The sequence below is a fragment of the Artemia sp. Qi Xiang Cuo genome, chromosome 12 (assembly GCF_049724085.1).
Source record: "Artemia sp. Qi Xiang Cuo chromosome 12, ASM4972408v1, whole genome shotgun sequence".
Taxonomy (NCBI): domain Eukaryota; kingdom Metazoa; phylum Arthropoda; class Branchiopoda; order Anostraca; family Artemiidae; genus Artemia; species Artemia sp. Qi Xiang Cuo.
This window is the reverse complement of record NC_142805.1, coordinates 13,245,795-13,271,229: the sequence shown is the minus strand read 5'-3', so window position 1 is coordinate 13,271,229 and position 25,435 is coordinate 13,245,795. Positions and strand designations below refer to the sequence as shown.

Below are 25,435 nucleotides of genomic sequence, written 5' to 3'. Positions count from 1 at the left end.
AAATCCAAAGCGAAACCAACAACCTAATCAATTTGATATCAGATTTGATTGCAAATCATAAGAGATTTGTATTTTTTGACAGTCAGCTGTAAAAAAACTTTAAACTCATGAAACTTCCCGAAAAGTACTATTGTCAATAAACATATTTTAAATCGATTAAAAGAATATTGTAAAATATCAAAAGATGATTTTAAATCATTTTCAGAAAATACTTCCACACAAAGTGGAGATGCTGATTCGCTATTCAAAAGTATCAGGCGAGGGCGTCTTAGTATCAGTGCATCACCTGTTAGCATGCAAAAAAGTAGTAGACACATCACTACGTCTTTACGTTAAAAATGGCTCATGTTCAGACACGTATTTATGAGAATATTGGTGAAACGGGAAGTTTAAGCTCCCCCACCACACTTGCTCGAGTCAATGATCTTCAAAAGAAGTTAGCGACAGTTTATTTACAAAGTGAGCCAAGCTCTTCATTGAAATAATAAAGTTTGCGGTAGTCATTACCGATAAACTAAAGACTTTTCCCAATTGCATGCATTACAAGTACATCTTTTGACTCTAGACGAGGTTCACAGACCTGAATAGTTCAAACAAGAATATTTTACTTGCAATCAGTGTTTTTAAGTCGCTATGCATATGCCGTTCGATTGCGGTCAAAGAGAGGTGTTGAAGTTGCTAAAGCTCTTGAAACCATCCTTGAACAAGATTGCTATACGAAAAAACAAACAGATGGAGGTAGTGAGTTTGTTAATCCACATGTAAAAAAGGTTTTTTTGAAATAAAAATACAATGCTCTATAATAGTCATAGTCCAATAAAGGTGGCATTGACTGAAGGATTGATAAAAACTGTTTGGTATTTAATATCGAGATATTGCATGTTGAAAAATACTGCTGCTTTTATTCATGATTTAGATAAAACCATGTTGATTTACAATCAAAATCCTCATCGATCCCGGTCCAATCAGAGTCTTCTGGAAGTTCATCAAGGAGATCATGATACAAGTGACATTTTTCTTAAACAATTTTCCAATGAAAGGCAATGGGAAAAGAAGAAGTTCAATGCTGGTGATACAGTTCAAATCAATCGAATTAGTAATATTTTTAATACAGGAAATTACTTATGGTTCACTGAGCTTTTTTAAAGTTTCATAAGTCCTTGACACTAAACCTGTAACGTATCGTTTACTTGATATGAAAGACAAAAGGATTCTTGGCAGTTTTTATGACTATGAATCATAAAAACTGCCAAGTATCCTTGGCAGTTAAAAGTTAAAAATAAGGGGATGTATCAGAGTGAAAAATATTAAAGAGCCGAACTCAGAGTGGTAAGAGACAGTTGGTTGTCCGTTGGCTGGAACTCAACTCGTATTTTGAATCTCGGATTGCCGCTGAAGACGTTCATAATGCCCAATGATTTCTATGTGACATTCATGTCCAATGTCTCGGCCCCTCTCTACGATGATTTGAATAAAACAAGCGATTTTTGAAAAAAAATATCCCCCACCAAGGAATTAGATGGAAAGGATGAAGTTGCTCTTATTGATTGTTTTCTCGAAAATACATATAATATCCTGAGAAAAGATCGTACAGTAAGACGCTAGTAAGACAAAGTTGGACAAATTGACAGCTAGTGGGGATAGGGTAAAGTTTTCTGAAGTAGATTTTAATTGTTTAAATGGTTATCCAGTAACGCTTAAGGGAATTTGTATTCAATAGCTCAGTTTCCGTACAATCCGTTAGATTGGTTCCATTTGCAAATATGATCGCATGATTAAAGGCTTGTTTATTCACTGAATTCATCTATGAGGGTTCAAACTTGTAAGATTAATCACGTATGTATATCTTTCTATCAAACAATTTCTAAAATTGTCAGGTATTATTCTATTTTGAATTAAAACATTAAAATTATTACCAAGACATTATACATATTTTTGCAGTTTAGATAATAGCCTCAGCGATTTTGAACTGAACATAAGAAATTTTCATCTTTTTTTCACAACCCTATGCTTCTTTCAGTCACAACAATCTGTAGTTCTTTTTTTACTATATTTTTTTTGTTATTCAAGCCAAGGTTCGGTTAGTTTTCTAAATAGGGGTATTGAAAACGGCGGTTCTAATGGTGTATTTCTTTTTTTTTATTTGACTCTAGGTTTAGAAGTTATGGTTTTTGTTTTTCTTGGTGCAGAATTTATTTTAAATTTTCCGTTACTATGGGCTGTTGTTCGTCTTGTAATGTATTTTTCGTGTTAAGGGCTAGTTTATTTACTAGTATGGGACTTGATCGTCTCTTGCTAGGTTGCTAGTTACCGCTGCAACCCGGATTCTAGTTTTAATTAAAAAAATTAAATTATTGCTCGAACACAATAAATATTGTAGCAGTTTACATAATAACGTTAGCAATTCTGAGCTGAGAACTAAGACAAAACAAAAAATTATTTTCAAATTTTCGTTTTTGCTATTGAAACATAGCATAATTTTATAGAGATGCGCACTTTATGAGTTAAGCGAAAAAAATTTGATTCCAGGTGACAATTATGACTTTGAACTGACAGATGAAATTAGATTATTTTATTTGTAATATTCAGAAATTACTCTAGTTTCAACTCAAAGATCAGATTTTTTTAAACCCTAAAAGAATTACCATATTTTACATAACTATACCTGCATGTTTTTTATAATGTTAAAAATACTTTTTTTTATCTTTATATGCAAGATGTTGTTAACAACATTTGCAATTATATTGTTGTACAAATATGCAGTTTTTCGTAAAAAAAATATTCTTTTTTGAAAACTTTTTTTTAATTACAAAAGGAGTAAGATCTAGCAATTTCCTTACAAATGAGCCATTAAACGGCTCTTTATGATTTTTGAGTGTCCCAATTGCTGAAGAGAAAAAAAGAAAGAAAAAAAAGATGCCTTCGATGCAGAATATTGTGCTTGGAGCCACTTTTCTTGTTTTTCAAGCGAATCAATTTTCCTTGTTATTCAAGCCAAGGGACATTTAGTTACTTATACAGGGGTATTGGACAAGAAGGTTCTGATAGTGTACGTCTTCTCCTTTTACTAGTTTGCCATTTACCACTGCAACCCGGATATGTAAAAATATACCTATGTCATTATAGCAAAACATCATAATTTTGCGTTTACAATTACGCCATATATGGTTACAACCTAAGGTTATGACGTCATTCATTAATCGTGTACATAACTCGGTATTGGAACTTTTTGCCTGTAATGATTTCTTAAGGAAAAGTTACAAATGTACTGATCCTTTTAAGAAACCACTGCTCTCTCTACGACCATGATACAGATGAAACTTATATAATCCATATTTATAGTGAACTATTTCGATCCTTTATGTAGCTTTAACATAACTTATCAATCTCTGAAGTTGCTCTTCATTTTGAACATTTCAGTTCTTTGAGGCTAGAGTATGTCTTTTATTACACTAATTTCCTTTAAAGTGAGTCATTAAACAACTCTCTACGATCTTCCAGTGCCAAACTATCTGAGGAGGAAAATAGAAAGAAAAAAAAGAAAGAAAAGATGCCGTATATGCAGGGTATCGATGTTTCAGCTACTTTTCTTTATTTTCAAGCCAATATATTTCCCATGTTGTTCAAGCCAAGGGACGATAGGTTTTCTATATGGGGGCTTCGGACAAGGTGGTTGTGTTAGTGTACTTCTTGTTTCGATCTGACTCCATTTTTAGGAGATATGGGCTATTGTATTTCTTGGTGTTGGAGGTGATTGCCTCTTACTAGTTTGCTGGCTACTGCTTCAACCCAGAAATCTTAATTATAATAATTACAAAAGCAAGTAGATGGGACAAATTACTGATGTTAATAACATAAGCCATTACAGTGCAATAGAATAAAGCAGTTTTTCATAAAATAGATTTTAGTATTAAATTTTTTTTTTTAATTACAAATGGTTTTCAACATCATCAATTTCCTTTAAAGTGAGCCATTAAACAGTTTTCTACGATGTCCAGTGCCACGCTTTCTGAGGAGGGAAAAAAAAGAAAAAGATGTCGTATATGCAGAATACCGTGGTTGCAGCCACTTCTTGTAATTATCAAGCCAGTATATTTTTCTTGTTCTTCAAGCCAAGGAATGGTAAATTTCCTATTTAGGAGTTTAAAAAAAGTGGTCCTGATATAGTATTTCTTTTTTTGATGTGACTCTATTTAGGAGTTATGGGTTATTATATTTCTTAGTATTGGACGTGATTGTCTCTTACTAGGTTTCTAGCTACCGCTGCATTCTGGATGTATCATTGTTTAATAGAGAATCTAAAAGGGTAAAATGAGCTAGAGGTGACTGCCTTTCATTCATTTTTCAACATGCCTTTAAGTTTCAACTTATCAACCCTAGGAGTTCCTTAGAAACTGCTGTTGGGTGCTTTTGAAAAATTCCGATTTTGAAAAGTTTTCATGAACTTTATAATTTCAGAGGTTATTCTTACGTTTAAGCTTATATAAACATCGAAAATAGCTGCGTTCGTTTTTGCCATACACCGTTCTAACTTCTACTAGGATATCCTTGGTTTACTATTATATTGCGTTTTATTTCACTGTTCTAAAAACGTCGTTTTAACTGAAAAAATACCTTATAAACCTTAGAAAGATAAAATTTTATCTAATAATAGAATTTCAATCAGCGAGATAGAATTTCAACCAAACGAAAATGTAAAGGGTACTTCTGGATGCAGCACGACAAGCACTGGAGTTGCTAGAGGAGGAAACGGAATCCGTCAATGAACTCCATCTGGAAGCTATTAGCAAATCAAAAGATGGCTGGTGGTTGGTTATTTCATGGTTTTTGATTGTCAAACTTGGTGTTCAAAAGTAATACGCAGCATGATTCTCAGTTGGACTTTCTAAAGAACAACAAACTATGAAAAGTATTTCAAAGAATGGCTTACTAGCAGATAGAAAAATCAAAGTTTTTCTAACCAACAGCTTATTTGTAAAACCAGGGTTTGGATTTCGATAGAAGGGGGAAAACAAACTCAGCAAATTATTTGCATAATGGTTGCAGCTTTAGCTGCAACCCTGTAAAGAGCGAACCGCAGCCCAAAGCCACCAAAAGTTAAAAAATGCGTTTAGAAAAAAATTACCTAGTGAAAAAAATTGCCATCTAACACTGATTCAGGAAAGGTAACTATTATTTTGGTTTATCTTAATAGTAAAAGTTTATTTCGAAAAGAAATTTATGGTGATTTCAAAAATCCTGAACCCCTCAAAAATGGTGTGAGATCAGAATTCGAATTTCAACATTAGAATCACCATTTGTGAAAAATTTGTGAAGGGAAACTACAGTCCCCCTCCTTGAACAACAAGAAAAATCACTTTTTTGCCTGGGTATCACTGATTCGTCTCCCATTTTTTTTTTTTTTTTTTTTTTTGCAGGGACAGGGGGTGACCAGAACATCATACAGAGAAGTGCAATACCTCATCCAAACGCAAATTAAATTTGCTAGTGTCCTTCTTAAGTGAGCAAAAAGATTAGAGGGCAACCTGCCTCCCTTCCTAAGACCCCCTCTGCCCAAAGCCATCCAATCAAAACTTTGAGATAGCCATTTTGTTCAAAATAGTTCAAAGGTCCAATTTCTATGGTTTTGGTGATGATATGACCCACCATAGTCCTTGGGGAAAGGGTTGTATGCTATACCGGTATTCGACGTATAAATATCACGCGTATCGGTATGGCCGTATTGTTAGTGGACCTATTGGTCTCCCAAGTATCGGGATCGGGCACATCAATGCCGGTTTTTTTTCGATCATTGTCTGCCAATATTTACAACGTTTTCTATGGCTTCCCAATATTTGAAAACAAATTTCCCCAAATCCCCTAAGAGATGGTATTAAAGCGAAATAAAAGCGCATCATTAGAATTAGCATGACTGGAAACCATTTTTAAGTCCGGGGGGACTCGCCCCCCCCAAGATTTTTTTTGGCACCCTCAATCCATTTTTTTTTTTAAATAAACTTGCCTATTTTTTCAATTATTGGCGCCCTTGTCGTATTACTCCCCCTCCCCCAGGATTTTGCTTTAGATCAGCCTTTTTACAGAAGAATTAAAGTCTCTAATCTTGAACAATTAAAATTCCTTTTGCTTTCATAGCGTAGCGGTTTGTTTACCCTTAAGCAAAAGCGCTAGGTTTTTAGACTAGACCTTGTGGCTAGTCTCAAAAGTGCTAACACAGATCATACGTCCCGAAAAAGACCAAGATATACGAAAAAACAGCATCGTTAAATTCGGTATTAAAATTTCCAGTGATGATTCTGAACCTCTTAGTCAGTTTCTCTCAGACAACTGAAGAATCAACGACGGTCCCAATACCAACGTCTACCGTCTAAAATGGCGTGCTCAGACCAGTAATCAAACCCATAATACATTACCACCCCTTTTGTTTACTAAATAATAATTTTAGGTTTAAACAAAAATCTTTAGAGAGTCTTACTAGGGAAAAGATTTGTACAATTACGCAATGATCGATTGAAATAGGACCGATAAAATATAAAGCAAGCGTAACAGAGCTTAAATAGAAAAAGGTTGCTTTTGAAAACAATCTCGCAATCCGTAACTTGTGTATTGTGCCAAAAAATGGAAAGTGGAAAAGAAGTCTCTTCCCTCACCTTAATACAGATGTAGAACCCCAGGCCGTTAACAATGACGGTCTATTTGTATCTGTTGATCTTTCAAGAGACAGCAAAACATGATAACTTTGTTTAATCCTATAAATAATTGCTTGCGTTCAATCATTTTCAATTATTAATCTCCTGGAATTTCCGTTTCCATTGTTGGTTGAAATCCCCTTGAAGTAGATGAGAACAAAAAACACCTTGTCTACACTTTATTTGTCTTTTCTAATTGCAATCTAATCTATATAATTTTTCTTTATGTAGTTATTTTTATTTTACGAAAGGAGGGGTTCATTTTAAGGTTTAAATGGCTTCTTTTTCTTACAGGGGGTAGATATTTTGTTTTCTATAGCTGGTCTTTATCCCATAGAAAAACTAGGTCCAGTAAATTCTGCTTAATTCAGAACCTGGGGTAGACCCTGGGGTTCTATATCTGCATTAAGGCCGGAGAAGCGACTTCTCTTCTAATTTGCGTTTTTTTTTTTTTGCACAATACAGAAGTCACGGATTGCGATATTATTTTCAAAAGCATCCTGTCTCTCTTTAAGCTCTGTTACATGAGCTTTGTATTTTCATTGGGCCTGTTTCGATTGATCATTGCGAAATGTTACTGGTCCTTTCCTTAAGAAAGACTCTTCTAAGATTTTTATTTTAATCGGAAATTATGATACAGTAAACCAAAAGGGGTTGTGCTGTATTCTCTGTTTGATTGCTGGTCCGAGTTTTCTGTTTTAGTCTATAGACGTTTTTTATGGGGCCGTAATTCATTCTTTAGTTGTCTGAGAGAAACTGACTGAGAAGGTTAGAATCATCAAACAGTTCGTGGTAACGAACTGTAAGTAAGGAGCGACCCGGCTCAATGGTAACCGGAACTGTAGAAAACGGAATTTTGCTACCAATAGATAGATCAAAAGTATCAGATTTTAATACTGATTTCATATAAATAAGTTTCATCAAGTTCAGTCCTACCTATCAAAAGTTAAGCGCCTGAGAAAATTTGGCTGATGTTCGAAAAAAGGGGAAAAGACCCCCTAAAAGTTATAGAACCCTGATGAAACCCTGAGGTTTCAAGCCCCTATCTACAAAAATGTGGAAATTTGCATATTTTGCCAGAAGAAAGATCACGGATGCGTGTTTATTTGTTTGTTTGTTTGTAGTTTTTTTCCCCCAGGGGTGATCGTATTGACCCAGCGGTCCTAGAATATCGTGGGAGGGCTCATTCAAACGGAAATTAAAAGTTCTAGTGCCCTTTTTAAGTGATCAAAAAAAATAGAGGGCAACTAGGCCCCCTCCCACGCTCATTTTTTTCCCAAAGTCACCCGATCATAATTTTGAGATAGCCATTTTGTTCAACATGGTCGAAAATATGATAATTATGTCTTTTAGGATGACTTAATCCCCCAATGTCCCCGGGGGGAGGGCTGCAAATTATGAACTTTACCCAATGTTAAAATATAGTATTGGTTATTGGGAAGTATGCAGACGTTTTCAGAGGGGATTTTTTCTGGTAGTGGAGGGGAAGTGGGTCGGGGGTTATGTGGGAGGATCTTACCACGAAGGAAGTTTTCATGGGAGAAGGGACATTGCTATGAAGGTGGCGCAGGATTTCCCAGCATTATTTAAAAAAAAGATCAGAAATTATATATAAAAAACAAGTTTTTTAACTGAAAGTAAGGAGCAACATCAAAACTTAAAACAACAGAAAATATTGCGTATATGATTGGGTTTATCCCCTAGTCAATACCTCGCTCTTTAAGCCAAAGATTATTTAGTACTTTCATAAGAGCTATTTATTCTAATTAACGGCATTTGTGATTAAGGGGTCATTTTTAAAGAATTGGTACAAAATTCGAACTTTAGCTTAAAGAGCAAAGTATTGACTAGGGGGCGAACCATTTAATATACGTAATAAAAATATAAGAATATAGAAGTTCGTTACGTGAGTTAATTCGTAAGTTACGTATATTTATTACTAATAAAAACGTTCGTAAATAAAATTAAACAGGTTTCGAGAAAGCCATTTAACAAATAAAAGTAAAATTGATATTCAATTTTTTTTTTAAATTATTCATGTACGGTGAGCCAAAATCAAAACCTGCATTAATTCAAAAACCTTCAAAAAACATAAAAAAAACAAGTTTTTTTTAACTGAAAGTAAGGAACGACCTTAAAACTTAAAACGAACAGAAATTATTCCGTATATGAATGGGGCTGTCCCATCCTTAACGCCGCGCTCTTTACGCTAAAGTTAGACTTTCTCACAAGTCTATTTTTTTAAATAATGAAAAAATTTAGCTTAAAGAGCGAGGCGTTGAGGAGGGGACAGCACCTTTCATAAACGGAATAATTTCTGTTCGTTTTAAGTTTTAACGTCAAACACATCGTAGTTTAAGGAATCCACTACATCTACAGTGGCAGGAACACAAGATCCTTGCAAAATAAAACTATTCCTGTAATAAATTGAAAATTTGGATAAAAAACTTTAAATTTTGAGCAAACCCCGATCGAACTTCAACAGCTCAATTTTAGACAGCGAATCTTAAAGTGGCAAAACATACAGCGGATTAAGCAAAGCCAGGGCAGGGAACTAAATAGTTTAGCAGGTATACACTTAGAGTAATTATACTTCAGTGCACCAAGTTTGGCATAGCTGGCGCAAAAACCTGATATAGCGTTTTCAACAGTAAGTACACGAGTACTACGCTTGTCTGGACCAAAAACGAGAATGAGGTATTTCAGCAAAATAGACTCTATAATAAATTTACCTGCAACAGCAACTGATAAAGAAGATACAGCTTTACCTAGGGCATTGTATGCAAGAAATTTTGCATTAGGAGCATTAACAATAAATCCTAGAAGTTTACAACCAGAAATCAAAGAATCAAGGTTTTCCTTTGCCTGTAAAATAGAAAGATTCGAACTGATAAACACGACAACATCTGTGTAGCCAATCAAAGTGAGATCACAGTGGTCAGTATAAATTTCACCATTAATCTTCCTAGTCACAGTGGTCGTTATAATATTAAACATAATAGGACTTAAAATTGAACCTTGCCTGAATCCTCTAACAGGACGGATAGGCCCAGTTAAAACACCTTTATTCAAGGTTGACCCTAAGATAATTATCACTATACAAATCTGAAAGTAATGTAACCATAAGGGGCGTATCTCCAAAATCAAGCAGAGTCAAAATATTGTTGACTTGACTATTGAATCAAACGCTGCTTGTGTATCCACACTACATAAATATTTGGAATTCCCAAAATTCTCAGCTTCACTGCAGATACGATTCGGGTGCTTATAGAAACCAAATTATATATAATCTGGCACATATTTCTGCATCAATTCAGGCATTATAAGACTTTCTGGAACCTTGCCTAAGACACTAGAAGCTGTAATAGGGTGACAGACCCAAATTAATTAGATACTTGAACTATATTAATAAATTTTTGAAACAAACGTGTCAGATGCGCAATCAATAAAGCACCTACATTTTAAAGGGGGTGGGGTTTGATATTGTTTAAATCAAGGGCTTTACGATGGTTTAAAGGTCGGATTACATGCACAACGCCACTTTTAGAACCAAGAAACATATTGAGTTCATGCAATAGAGGGTCAAGCCTATTTTAGAATATAGCATCACTTCCTGTTTCTAAACTCGAATCACGGGAGCCAAACACAGCAGAATAATGGTGAAACCATTGTTCTTCAGGAATACCAACACTCTCTTTACTTTGGCCGCTCTGAATATTGCTATGCTTTTTCTACATCAAGTTTGGATTTTTAAGGGCCTCATAAGGGGCACGCACGGGTTACCTAGCTTTAAGGTCACTGATAAACTCGGTATATTACTTTTCTTTCTTTCTGAAGAGTTGGAAGAGAAGACCAGATCTAGGTTTATCACAATCCTGCCAAATGTGGTACTACATTTTTGAACGTCTTTTAGCTGCACTTGAGCTGGGATTATCACTCCAGATGAACTTATGGGTACCTCTTTTTACTTTGATTACCGGGACGGAGGCTGCCTCTCCAAACCTCATATCAAGAAAAATTTCAGCAAAAAGTGATTGAAAGGCAACTAACACCCCTTCGACGTCCACCATTTCTCGAAAAACATACGATAAAAAATTTGAGATAGCCATTTTGTTCAGCGTAGTTGGTTTCCAGATAGAAATTATGTTTTTGAGGAGGGTACTCCCCCAAAGCCTTCAGGGCAAGGTTTGTAAGTTATGCCCTGGAGGCATATAAGGTTTTTAGAGAAGACGTTGTCGTAGAAACTTCAAAAAAGGCTCATTCGATTGGAAATTCAAAGGACTAGTGTCTTTTTAACAGTCGAAAGTGATTGGAGGGCAACTAGCCCCCTCCACTCCCATCATTCCTCCAAACACATCCAATCAAAATTTTAAGACAGCCATTTTGTTCAGCGTAGTTAATTTCCAGATAGAAATCATTTTTTTGACGAGAACACTCCCCCCCCCCAGCCTTCAGGGCAAGGGTTGTAAGTTATGCCCTGGGTGCATATAAGGTTTTTATAGAAGGCGCTGTCGTACAAACTTCAAAAAAGTTTCACTCGATTGGAAATTCAAAGGGCTAGTGTCCTTTTTAGTAGTCGAAAGTGATTCCAGGGCAACTAACCCCCCTCTCACGCCCACCTTTTCCAAAAACACATCCAATCGAAATTTAAAGATGGCCATTTTATTCAACGTAGTTTTAAGTTCTGTAAATTAGGTTTTTGAGGATGACAACCCCTCACAGCCCTCAGGACAAGGGTTGTAAGTTATGCCATGGGGACATATAAAGTTAATTTTAGTTAATTAAAATAAAGTTAATAAAAATTAAGTCTTTTCTTGTTATTTTTAACGCGTGTACCCATGAGTATGTGCCTATGTACCTACTAGAACTCTAACAAAAACTCTAAACTACGACTCTAAGCTATAAAACTCTTAACTAAAACTAAACTAAACTAAAACTCTAAGCTAAGCCTCTAAGGTAAAACTCCGAACTCTTAACTATAACTAAACTAAACTAGAACCCTAACAAAAATTCTAAGCTAAGACTCTAAGCTAAAACTCTAAACTCTTAACTATTACTAAACTAAACTTCGACTCTAACAAAAACTCTAAGCTAAGACCCCAAGCTAAAACTCTAAACTCTTAACTAAAACTAAACTAGAACTTCAACAAAAACTCTAATCTAAGACTCTAAGCTAAAAACTCTAAAATCTTAACTGAAACTAGACTAAACTAGAACTCTAACAAAAACTCTAAGCTAAGACTCTAAGCTAAAATTCCAAACTCTTAACTAAAACTAAACTAGAACTTTAACTAAAACTCTAAGGTAAAACACCAAACTCTTAACTAAAACTAAACTAAACTAGAACTCTAACTGAAACTCAAAGGTAAAACATCACACTCTTAACTAAAACTAAACTAAACTATAACTCTAACAAAAACTATAAGCTAAGACTCTCAGGTAAAACTCTTAACTAGAACTAAACTAAACTAGAACTCTAAAAAAAAACTCTAAGCTGAGACTCTAAGCTATAACTCGAAACTCTTAACTAAAACTTAGCCAAACTACAACTTTAAGTAAAACTCTAAGCTATGACTCTAAGCTAGAACTCTAAATTCTTAACTGTAACTAAACTAAACTTCAACTCTGACTAAAAATCTAAGCTAAGACTCTATGGTAAAACTCTAAACTCTTAACTAAAACTAAACTAAACTAGAACTCTAACTAAAACTCTAAGGTAAAACACCAAACTCTTAACTAAAACTAAACTAAACTAGAACTCTATCTGAAACTCAAAGGTAAAACATCAAAATCTTAACTAAAACTAAACTAAACTAGAACTCTAACAAAAACTATAAGCTAAGACTCTCAGGTAAAACTCTTAACTAGAACTAAACTAAACTAGAACTCTAAAAAAACTCTAAGCTAATACTCTATGCCAAAACTCTAAACTCTTAACTAAAACTTAGCCAAAATACAACTTTAAAAAAAACTCTTAGCTGTGACTCTAAGCTTAAACTCTAAATTCTTAATTTCAACTAAACTAAACTTCAACTCTGACTAAAACTCTAAGCTAAGACTCTATGGTAAAACTCTAAACTCTTAACTAAAACTAAACTAAACTAGAACTCTAACTAAAAAATTAGAATTGAACTTTAAATTTCTTTATGTCTATGTGAAATAAAGAACTGAAGTGGAAGATTTTTGTTTTCTCTGGAGAAATTAAAATTGAAGTGTGTTCTTTGGTAAAGTTCAGAAGAGAACTTGAACCTCCCTTAACTTCGTTGAAAAATTTTTAAATTGAACTAGAACTTTTTATCTTCCGTGAAAATTTTCACAAGTATGGTATTACTTTTTCTATCTTCCACCGAAAAATTAGAATTGAACTTTAAATTTCTTTATGTTTTTGTGAAATAAAGAACTGAAGTGGAAGATTTTTGTTTTCTCTGGAGAAATTAGAATTGAAGAGTGTTCTTTGGTAAAGTTCAAAAGAGAACTTGAACTTTTCTTCACTTCGTTGAGAAAATTTTAAATTGAACTAGAACTTTTTATCTTCCAGGAAAATATTCACAAGTATGCGATTACTTTTTCTATCTTCCACCGAAAAATTAGAATTGAACTTTAAATTTCTTTATGTCTTTGTGAAATAAAGAACTGAAGTGGAAGATTTTTATTTTCTCTGGAGAAATTAGAATTGAAGTGTGTTCTTTGGTAAAATTCAGAAGAGAACTTGAACTTTTTTATCTTCTGTAAAAAATTTGGAACAGTATTTAAATTTTTCATCTCTTCGAGACAGATCTGAACTAAAGTAGAAAATTTTTATATTATTTGGAAAAAAATAGAAATGATCAATGACTAATTTCTTTTTCATTGAGAAAATTCAGAAGAAAACTTGAACTGTCCTTTACTTCGTTGGGAACATTTTAAATTGAACTAGAACTTTGTATCTTCCGTGAAAATATTCACAAGTATGGTATTACTTTTTCCATCTTACCAATAAAAATCGTAATTGAAATTTAAATTTATTTATTTCTTTGGGGAATAATTAATTGAAATTGAAGATGTTTGTTTTCTCTGTAGAAATTAGAATTGAAGTGTGTTCTTTGGTAAAATTCAGAATAGACCTTGAATATTCACGATCAAATTATAACTTTTCCAATATTCTATGAAAAATTTGGAACAGAACTTTAAATTTTTTTCATCTCTATGTGAAAAGTCGGAACTGAATTTAAGAAAATTTACAATTAAAGTCAAACTTTTTATCTTCATTGACAATAATCACTAACAGATTATAAATTGTCATATTTTCTACATAAAAATAGAGAACATAATATTACAATTCTTATTTATTGTATTAATGACCAATTTCCTTAAATATTTTTTCCTTATATTGATGACGGAGTCTTTAAGTTGGGGTTTTTTTAAAAGCAATTCTATAAATATAAATGGTATTTCCTCTATTAAATATTCTTGCGAGTATTTAAAATTTTCAATCTAATTTCTAAAAATTTGTAGTGTATTTTATAATGTATTTATTCTTGTTTTAAAAAATCTACAGTTCAGTAAAGTCGATATTCAACGTGGACTGTGTTGTTGAACTAAATTTTGGCCTCATCTTAGTCTACACATGACATGCAGGGGGGGGATGGAAAGTATTGACCCAGAACAGCCTGTAAATTAAGAAATAATTGATTTTCAAATTGTTCAAATCATCCCTACAGTTAAAATTTGGATAATTATTGCTTAATAATATTTGGTTAATTCAACTGAAAGTTTCAACTTAAGATATGACAAAGAAGGCGACAATTTGAGCTTTTATTGTCAAAGTGTTAAAAAAAATTTTTTTCGTGGTACTGTCCCGCATCGCTTCTCGCGGCGCATCCCTGTGGCGCGTCTCGGGGCCTACATCAGGTCCTACATTGCTTCAAGGGCCTGTGGTGCCGCTCTGACCCGCGGCGCGACCCCCACAGCGTTCCCGTCACGTGTTACTTCCGTGTTGATCGTCCCTGTTCCGGGGCACCTCCCCCGGCGCTTATCTAAACTCTCAACCCCGCCGGACCCGGTCCCCCCCGTGGCTACCGTAACTTTAACACCAGTACAACCACAGTTTTTATAGTCGATTGGACTGCAGACGTACTAGTATTTCTATAAGTACCTTCTGAAGGTTTGGTGAACTACTCATGAGCTCACACGTCTTGAAAGCCATCACACCCGTTTTCATATGTCTAATACCGAACTTCAGATGAGAAAACAGTACAAATAAATGCTGTAAATAGTTAACTCAGTATATTTTCAACAATGTTTCCCCATCACTAAAATATTGTCAAGGGTTTTTAATATTGAATGCTCTTTTAAAAATATCCGTCCATAAAGTATGTGATCAATGTGTGACAAATATATAAATCTTAATAATCTCTCTCTCTCCGGTCCGACTATTAAAACTTTGTGATAGGAAATTGTGAAAAATAGTTGATTTTGAGTTTCAAAGGTTGAGTTTTAATTGACTTGAAATGACACAGTACAAATAGTCGCTTATGAGATAGTGGCGACGAGATAGGGGGAATTCATATAAAATAACAAAAAGTATAAAAAATAGCATTTTGAATTAAAAAGGCATTTATTATTAATAGAAATTACCTAAAAATATTCACTTATTAAATATAGAATAGATATAAAAGATTATAAAATAGTTGTTTATGTTCAAAAAAAATTACATTTATATATTTAATATGAGTTTAATATCTCACAGAGCTAGTTTATAGTGTTAATGAACATTAATAACAAGTTTCAGAACTAGACGGGTAGGAAAAAAAGCTTACATGTTAAAAATAATTCTGTATTTAGGCACAATACGGACCAGGTAACGGGTGTTGGAGAGTGGACGGGGCGGCAGCGCTCTGCTCTTGCTTGGCTGGGCCAGCTCTTTCACTATCGTGCGTAGCTTCGTCATTGTAGTTGTCCACCCCCTCTCTCTTAAGTTGTCTGCCAGGCTGCCGTGGAACTGGTTCGTCATCTCGTTCTTTTTAGGTCGGAGGGAGCACGTTTTCTTCATAATTTTAATAAAAAAGAGTATAAAAAATTATTATCAATATTAATTTTACGCTTTTTTACAGAAAGAAAGTTATTAAATACAATTTTGTTTGTAAAAGTATCGCATTTTATTAAATCGAAAAACAAATATTCTCTCCCAATGAATCTAGTAAAATTAACAAGCCATATTTATACACTCTCATTGAGGTAATAATGTGTTTTATTCAACCTAAAGTAATGTATTAATACATTTTATTCAAATTTTATATATATAATAACTAAATGACGAAGAAGCACTTAATGTAAGGAACAATTATATTTTCTATTTTGTCACTATTAAAATTGCTAACCCCCCCCCCAGAAAAAAATAATGGATTGACGCTCCCCTCCCGGGAATATAAAAAAACTTGATCGAAAGAAAGCTTGATAATAATCTGTTTCTCTTCTCCAAAAGAGCGCAGTGCGTCTGCGCCTAATTATTACAATTGCCTCAAAGTGTTTTAATTTTGACGGAGAAACAGTTCCTTTTGACTTTCGCTGCTGCGTTCGTAAACACAGAGGGAAAAGGGTGTCAGCTAATTTTAACCTCGCGTAGAGCATTATGTCAAAATCAGGTTAGGTTAGTAAAAACAGTGACTTAATTCATTGGTCGAGTTTATAGATTAGAAATAAAAATTATAATTTAATAGATTTAGATAATTTTTATATTTTTCTTTTTGCGTGTGTTTTTTTTTAAAAAAGTGAGGGGGGGGGTTAGGTTTTTAGGGTAAAAGAAAATATTGTATGTATTTAATTTTGACGGAGAAACAGGTCCATTTGAGTTTGGCTGCCTCGTTCGTAAACACATAGGAAAAGGGGTGAGAGCTAATTTTAACCTCGCGTAGAGCATTATGTCAGAACCAGGTTTGGTCGCTTTTAGCTAGTATATAGACACTTAAAATTGCATAAATTTAAAGAAAGAAAATTATTTATTTTTGCGATAATTTTGGCTGTAAAAAAATGGGGGCTGGGGTTAGGGTTAAAAGAATATATTTTATGTTTTCCTAGTGAGTGTAATGATGTTTGTCTGGTTTGGGGGGGGGGGTTCGGGGTAAATGAATAGATTTATTTTTTAGCTGAATAGAGTGGAGGAGGTCCAATTAAAAAAATTTTATTTTAAAATGTAATAAAACGGATCTTACAGGGTACAGGGGAGTTGCCAAGGCGTCTAGGCTTGCCGGGCTCCCGGTGCTGCCCGGTGGCACGGCGCGGGGCGGGAGACCCGGGGGGGGCGGGTGGAGGGCCGGGGCGGGCCAAGGGAGGCCCGGGGGGGCCCAGGGAGGACGGGGGGGGGTGCGGGGGGGCAGGGGGGGACCGGGGGAGGACCGTTGGGACCCTGTTGGTCCGGTGGGCGCTCGCTGTACCGGGGGGGGCCCGGGGATGGCCGGTGGGGGTCTGGGTGGGCCTTTGGGGGCGCCGGTGGCCCTTTGGGAGCTTGGGGGGCCTTTGAGGACCGGGGGCTTCCTTCGGGGTTGGGGTAGGAGGATTGGAACCCTTTGGGGTTGGGTTAGAGGACCTCACAACACTGTTCAAATGAAACTTGTGTATTATAACGACCACAGAGTTTCACCATTAAATTCTCTTCTAAAATCTCTTCAAAAATCATCTTTTAAAATGTCTCTAACTGTTTTGCCAAAATGGTTCCATAACCTGTCTAAAACAGTTTAGCCCAAATACTCCCTAAACGTAAGTCAGCGTGTTCCCTTTGTTTTTGACATTTCTGCGCTCATACATTTCAAATTAATAAGAAACCTGATTACCGTTCTATAGTAATTCATTGCTAAGATGTTTCTTGGAGAATTGTTTCCATGGCCTTTGGTTATTAATATCCTTTGGAGTTCAACCACAAGAGTTGTTTCCGAGGCAATGACATTAATGACTTGGATATATTCCTGGAGAATCGTTACTATGCGAAAATTTTTAAAGTCTGACAGATGATGTCATTGGTTGATTGATCTGTCAAGAAAGGGGAAATTAATTTGTTGTTTCTAAGTTGAATTATTGATTCACGAGAGGTGAATTATGGTCAACAGAACTGGTGGTAATATGTCGTTGTTTTTGGTGTTGTTGTAAGTGAACGCTCTCTGCGATTTTCAGGTTCGATTTTTTTGTTGTTTACATTAACTATCGATTACTCACTCAAGTGCTAGTACCTTTACTTCCCCTACGAGTCCTAGATCAATAACAATGTTCCCGATAGAATTCACTGCGCCGGAGCAACGTTCGGTCCGGAGTTTTTACACAGAGAAACATCAAACAAATCGACTGTGGAAAAAGAGCTCATTGAACGATTACGCAATATGTCTCCCGCTGAAAGCGATGCACGGAGGTGGTTTGCTGTAAGTAGTCTCTTCACCGAGGTGGTGTGCTGTTGGGATTCTTAGATCGCTTTCTACTCACTTGGGATCTGTATAACCTTGTCAAGAACAGGGGTGATTTAAAAAAAATTCTGACCAAAAGCTGCATCTCAAGCCTGACTAAGAATCTTCGCGGGGCTATAAAAAAGAACCGTGAAGATGGTGGAAATACTGAAAAATTAAAATTTCTAATTAAGAATGTGTACCTTTTCACGTATTTGGTGACCACCAAAAATGTTCCTCTGGATGTAGCAAATATGAGTCTATTGAAGGTAAGTTTTCCAGGGTCCCAGAAGTTGTAATGCTAGCAGTCAATGAAAAAATTGGAAAGGTATTGCGTAAAGCTAGCAGCCTTTTGATCGATTCAACTACAAACCTTGCCGAATCTTTCATGAGAGTTGCTGTTAAATTCTTAGGGCATAAACAGGTCTGCCGATCCAAAAGAAATTCGCATGCCGTACGTATCACGGCAGCAGCTCTTGCCCCATCGCATGGTAGTGGATGGCATAGTCGTTCATTAAAGAGTATATTTACCCATAGTCCCACTAAAAGGGTAAAAAAATTTTCAATGAAACGTGAAAAACTCACACGTTGCGCGAGACGACTAATTCCACTATCATTTGAAAACCGCGGTGGGAGATATAAAGCACGACTAGCTAGCAATGGTAGCAGCGTGTAGGGATTGCTGCAAAAATTTGACTCAGAATATGTTCAGAACTGCCAAAAACCAGATATCCCATCTCCTGACTTCAAGGCAGCGAAAGAAGCCTACTTAGCAAAAATGACTCCCACCAAATATCAACTCCAGCAGTTACCTAACATCACAGCTGGACAATCTGATAACCCAAAATGGGTGTCCAAAAGAATGGAGTCAATCTCTAGTGCACGTTTCTATTCCATTTGCGTCCAACTACCTGCAACATCAACAGCAAAACTAGTTGAAGAAATAGTCACTGGGATGCAAATACACTGCACATGGCAAATGAAACGTGGAATTCATTCTGAACCAGTTGCTATTAAATGCTTCGAGGAAAAAATGGACATCATTGTACAAAGATTAGACTGTTTTGGTCTTTTCGCTCACCAGGATAGATGGTGGCTTGTAACATCTCCTGATGGGATATGTGACGCTGGGATTGTGGATGTAAAAACAGTCACAACTATTCCTGAAGGTAAAACAATAAAAGAAGCTGTTCAGCTGAACTTAGTAGAAGGTTTTTTTCTTCGTTGGGACACTGAGGAAGGTTGTTTAATACTCAAACGGGAGCACAAATACTTCTACAAAATTCAAATACAACTTAACATTTTAGATAAAGAGAACTGCATCTTCGTAGTGTTAGTTGACCAGGGCAACCAGGGCAACAAAGGCTTCTGGAAACTGATGTTACCCAAGCTCTATCATTTCTGGGATCAATGTTTGTTCCCCGAACTTGTTGATCCAAGACTGAAACGAAGCATGAAGGTGCGTGAGCCTCCCGAGGTTTTGGAGGCGCAATCAAGATTAAATGTTAGGAAGCGTCAATTGGAGGCAGCAAATGTTGATGAAGAAGCAGGATTTCTTAAAGTTACAAAATTGAAAATATTTCAAAGAATTGTTTTCAGTAAAGCGCCAATGACGCAGTAGGTTTTAGGCTTCTGCAGTGAGACGATACCTAAACTCTTGTTTGTAGTTATTTTTATTCGATTCAAACTTGATTTGCATATTCAATTTAAGTTTCACTCGTTTTAAGATTTATTTATTCATTTACATTAATATATATTGTATGTTTGTTTGCATTGATTGTTTATTTAATTTCTGTTTGTTTTAAGTTTCATTTATACTTTAATAGCAAAATATTTGTTTTCGTTTTAAGCTTGATTTTCATATTCAATCTAAGATCTATTTATTCATTTATATTATTACTTGTTGTATGTTTTTTGTTATTATTGTTTATTTAATTTCTATTCGTTTTGGGTTTCATTTATTCTTTAATAGTAATTTCTGGTCGTTTTGAGTTTGAATTTTAGCAGGTATTTGTATCTCTTGAGCTTAAGTTTAAAATGGCCTTTACTTTTATTTGAAAAACTTATTTTTCGGATTTTTTTTTAAATTAATTTTTGTTCGTTTTTGATTGCAAAAATTTTCAAGTTTTTATGGCGTGGGGAGGGGGTGCTTACTGTCCGATTATTCTTGACTTTAAAAAACGGATCTAGAACTTTCAATTTAAATCAAATGAGGTTTTTTTCAAAGTCTATACGATTACCTCTTTGATAAAAACCTTATATATGAATAATAGACAGCTGGCATAACTTGTGGACAGCGATTGACAACAATGAATGGATTGAAAAAATTGTTCCAATAAGGGGGTTTAGACCATTTCACTTGCTGACACGACCTTAATAGGAATTTGTGTGCCAAACCAATTTTGCATCTATCACAGAGTATGTATTTTAACCTTATAATTGGATAATTATAATAGATTTCCTATGTGTTCTTACCATACAAAACCCCTTCCCATAAGTTAAAAACCCCCCTTAATAAGTTATGCCCCAGGAAATAACTTACAATTCCTACCCCTCGGCCCTGGTGGGCTGTGTCGACACCGGAGATTTTTGTTATCAGAACTTTGAACTATTTTAACAAAATATATATCTCAAAATTTTTATTTGATGCATGTAGGGCGTGAAGGAGGGAGAGGGGCTAGTTGCCCTTCAATCTCTTTTTACTCTTAAAAAGTGAGCAAGAACTTTCAATTTTCAATCAAATGAGGCCTCTCTAAAGTTTATACGAGCGTCCCATCCATAAGAAATAATATGAAGGATTCGGAGAATCCTTAAATTACAACCCTTGCCCTGAGGGCTTTGGGGGAGTTGTAATCCTCAAAGACCTAATTTCCAGAACTTAAAACTACGTTAGAAAAAATTACTGTTTTAAAATTTTGATTGGATGTGTTTGGGGAAAAGGTGGGCGTGAGAGGGGGTTAGTTGCCCTCAAATCACTTTCGACTGTTACAAAGGGCAGTATCCCTCGGAATTTCCAATCGAATGAGCGCTTTTTGAAGGTTCTGCGACACTGCCTTCTATAAAAACCTTATATGCCCCCAGGGCATAACTTAAAACCCTTGCCCTGAGGATTGTGGGGGATTGTCCTCCTCAAAAAAATATTTTCAATCTGGGAATCAACTACGCTGAACAAAATGGCTATCTCAATTTTTGATTGGATGTGTTTGTGGGAATGATGGGTGGGGGGGGGGCTAGATGCCCTCCAATCACTTTCGAATATTAAAAAGGGCACTAGCCCTTTGAATTTCCAATTGAATGTGCCTGTTTTGAAATTTCTACGACAACGCCTTCTATAAAAACCTTATATGCCCCCAGGGCATAACTTAAAACTCTTGCCCTAAGGGTTGTGGTGGAGTGTCCTCCTCAAAAATATATTTTCAATCTGGAAATCAACTACGCTGAACAAAAATAACTATCTCAAAATTTTGATTGGATGTGTCAAGTTTGGTTACTGCTAATGAAATAAAATAGGATGAATATATGATAGTTTATAAACAAATTTGGGTTATATGTTTGCACACTAGGGGGGTGGGGGTAAAGCATACCATATATTAAATACGTAACCTACCCTAGGTACCTCCCCCCCCCCCTGCTAAACCCCCGAAAACAACAGTTTAAATATCGTAAACGCAATGAAAACTACTCTTTATATTCCATTTCTCAATAGCAGTCTCTTGAAAACACAGTTTATAGCACAGTAGACAGAATATAGCAGTATGATCATTCTCTATCTCTCCCATTATAAAAACCCGGACAGGGGTGCGAGTGGAAAGAAACAGGCTAAACAAGCTAAGGCAGAAAGAAGTGGGAGGAGCTTTTTGTTCACGATGACCAGAAATGATCTGCCATAAGCTTACTGTCTATAAACTGTGGTTTATAGACAGTAAGCTTATCGCAGATCATTTCTGGTCATCGTGAACAAAAAGCTCCTCCCACTTCTTTCTGCCTTAGCTTGTTTAGCCTGTTTCTGAATATACCAGTAAGCTGGTATATATACCAGTAAGCTGAAATATACCAGTAAGCTGGTATATTTCAATTTGTTTTCAACACTGACGGCCAATAAGAAACATTCTATTGACGAAGAATGGTTTTCATTGGATTTTGTGAAGAAAATGAATAGAAATCGATTGTAATAAGCCATATTGAATACGAGATAAATCATTTGGACAATTACGTCTGTACAAGAGCAAAGTTGAGCTAGATTTTCCTTCTTTTTTTTGGTTATTCAACAATATTCTGATGAACATAAATATTTATTTTTCTAAAAGAGTAAACCAGTGCATTTCGCTTCAAAGTTATCATTGGAGTGTTTACTAGAAACTGTTTGATATTAATTTTCTTTTTTTGTGCCATATATAACGTTACTGTCTGTACTTGTAAAAATGAGTCTAGCTAATATGTTATAATTGCTTTGTTATGTCTTGTGTTATTGATAATGAAACTAGATATGGGCTATGAATAAAACTTTTTAAATGAGTGTTACAAGCTTTTCAAACCAATTTCTTGTCTTCTGCTTCTGAATTACGAGCTTGACGCTAAAATCATGTAAAAACCACATATCGTTCATAAAACTTGGTTTTTCGTCGACAAATTTAACTTGATGTGGCTCAGACTTATGTCTAATATTGCGTATGCTTGTCTCCTAACGAATAGCTTGTAGTTGTTCTTAACTTACCTTTTATCGTCTTTTATTACTTTTTTTCATTCACAATTATTACTCGCACATGAATCTCCCACCCCACCACCTTTTGTTCTGGTATGAATATGAAAAATATATTTTAAATTATCAAAGAAAAAATTTGGCACGTCTATTCTCGCAATACGTCTCTTGTTTCAACCCATGTACCTTTTAATTGAATCAACTGTGACGAAACAAAACTGGAAAGAACAAGTTATGGGTGGCAGAATGCATGGAAAGTATAAAATATGGGTTATTTTATTTACACATCAGGGGGTTTTGGGGGTTAAGTATAATGGGGCTGCATGCTCAACATGATAGCTACAATTATTCTGCATATTATGAAGTAAGAATTGTTTTCTAACTGCACTTCTTAAGTGGGGTCGGGATAACACATAAGTACTAAACATTTTTCAGCAACAAGACGAAAGTTATCACCCCACAGTTCTGTGGCTTAGTTGAAATGAAGAGAGATTAGTGTTTAATTCCTAAACCCTCTCCCTAGACCTCACTCCATATTTAGCTAGAGATTAATGGAGAGTGCTAAAATACATTGTGTGAGCTGTCTGGCACCCCTCCCCTTCTCTTAGGACAGCGTGACTTTCTAGGTACTAATGTACCACTGTATAACATACCTATAAACCTGGGAATATCAATATATTGCTTATAGATGATCCTAAATCGATTGCCTGTATAGTTTATAGATGATTTTAGAGCGATTGCCTATATCATAATATTTAATCTATATTAATCTTGTCCTCTTTGAGGCAAAAAGTACCCGAATTTTTTTATACCCTTGTACATAGAATCTCTATACTAGGGTTCTCCGATACGTTAAATTTGATGGTTTGATTATTGTGAATATCGATTGCCTTTTGGGGTTGTTTATCCCCTTTTTCTTAATTTGATAACCCGTTTGATGTTTATTTTCTTAATTTTTTTATCTACCAAACAATAACATTACTTTCTCCGCTTAGTGAAACCAAAAGAGGTAAACTAGCCTACAATAAGAATGTGTATCTTGCTAATATGTTATATTTGCTTTGTTGTATATGTCTTGTGTTACTGGTGCTAAAACTATAATATGAGCTATGAATAAAACTCTTCTCAACGTGTAAGCTGATAGTTTCAAGACTAGTTGGAAACAAATGAGTGTTGCAATCTTTTCTAACCAGTTTCTAGCCATCTTAAGTTTCTGCTTCTGAAATATGGGTTCGACGCTAAAATCAAGAACAACCACATATCATTCGCAAGGGCAGATCCAGAATTATTTTTTGGGGCGGAAGGTTGTTTTTTTTTGGGGGGGGGGTTACAAGAAAACTTCAAAAATGAGTTTATAACATTTTTGGTACGTTTTTACGAGTAAGACAAAAATTTTGGGGAGGGGTGGGACACACCCGGCAACTGCTCCCACTTGGATACGGCTTTGGTCATTCATAATTTTTTTTTGTCGACAAGCGTGACTTTTATGGGACTTTGGCATAAAATGTCCGATATCGTTTATGCTTGGCTCCTTACGAGGTAAACCAGTTTTTACTGTACAAAGGTGATTTAGCCTTTCCGAAAAGATTTTGAAATTAAAAAAAAAATATACCTCTGAAGTTCCTACGGTCAACCTCTCTTTACCACATTGTTTGAGGTCTGTACATCTACATCTGTATAATTTTTAAAAGAAATGTTCAGGTTATGGCGGTCTGGTACGGATATAAATGAAATTTTTTATTTTACAACAAATGTTTTTTTTTTGCAATAAGAAAGCTATCACGTCACAAAAAGCTAGTCAACAGTGCGCTACAAACTTAACTGACGGAAAAACAACCTAGAGATAATTGACTTTAAAACAAGCATAAGAGAGGAAAAACGTGTTTAATTTAAATAAAGCAGTGGAAGAAGCTTAATTCAGTTTAAACCCGTCTTGTCTCTCTTTTATTTTTTTTGTAAATGGAAAAGCAGTGGGAAATTTTATAAATTATTTTCTTTTGTAACGTTTTTTGATCACCCTAAAGATGGCTAGCTAACCCGAGGCAATTATATTGTGCAAGCCTCCTTGAAGGGAAAAAAATGGTAATTTGACTATAAAACAAGCCTTTCAGATTTACAGCTAAACCTGAAAAAAATACCAGTGCTAAAAACTCTTCAGTCGTATTTCTTTCTTTTTTCAATCTCACTTCAAAATATTATCAGAAAGCCGTCGGCTCAGTACATCGCAGTAAAATCTCCGTATACCTAAATTGTCAAACCTACATGCTAAACAAGAATGAGTTACATTGGTTGGCTTTGGTCCGCCCTATATTTTACTTTTGACCAATAAACCAAACCAAATGAAACATATGGGAAATGATAGAGTTGCAAAAAGCGCCACCATAATGGAATAATTTGGATGGAGCCGATCGAAATGAGTCTTTACGTGAACGTTGCATAGCCTTTTTCGATTGAGGTTGAAATTACTTTTAAACTTCAAAAAAAGAAGAAAAACAAATCTAACGAAAAGTGAAAAGCAATATTAGAACATGAAACTGGCAGAAATTAGCATAAACGAGAAGATAAGTCAAGTTGAATTTTGAAGATTTGCTTTAAAGGTTTATTACTTGTATTTAGTTCTTGAAGAAAACAGTGTTGAATAA

The 25,435-nt window shown here is 35.1% G+C and overlaps 1 pseudogene; it reads left to right on the top strand.

Annotated features, from left to right (window-relative positions):
* Positions 1–338: 338 nt before the first annotated feature.
* Positions 339–25,435, top strand: LOC148945804 (uncharacterized; annotated as a pseudogene).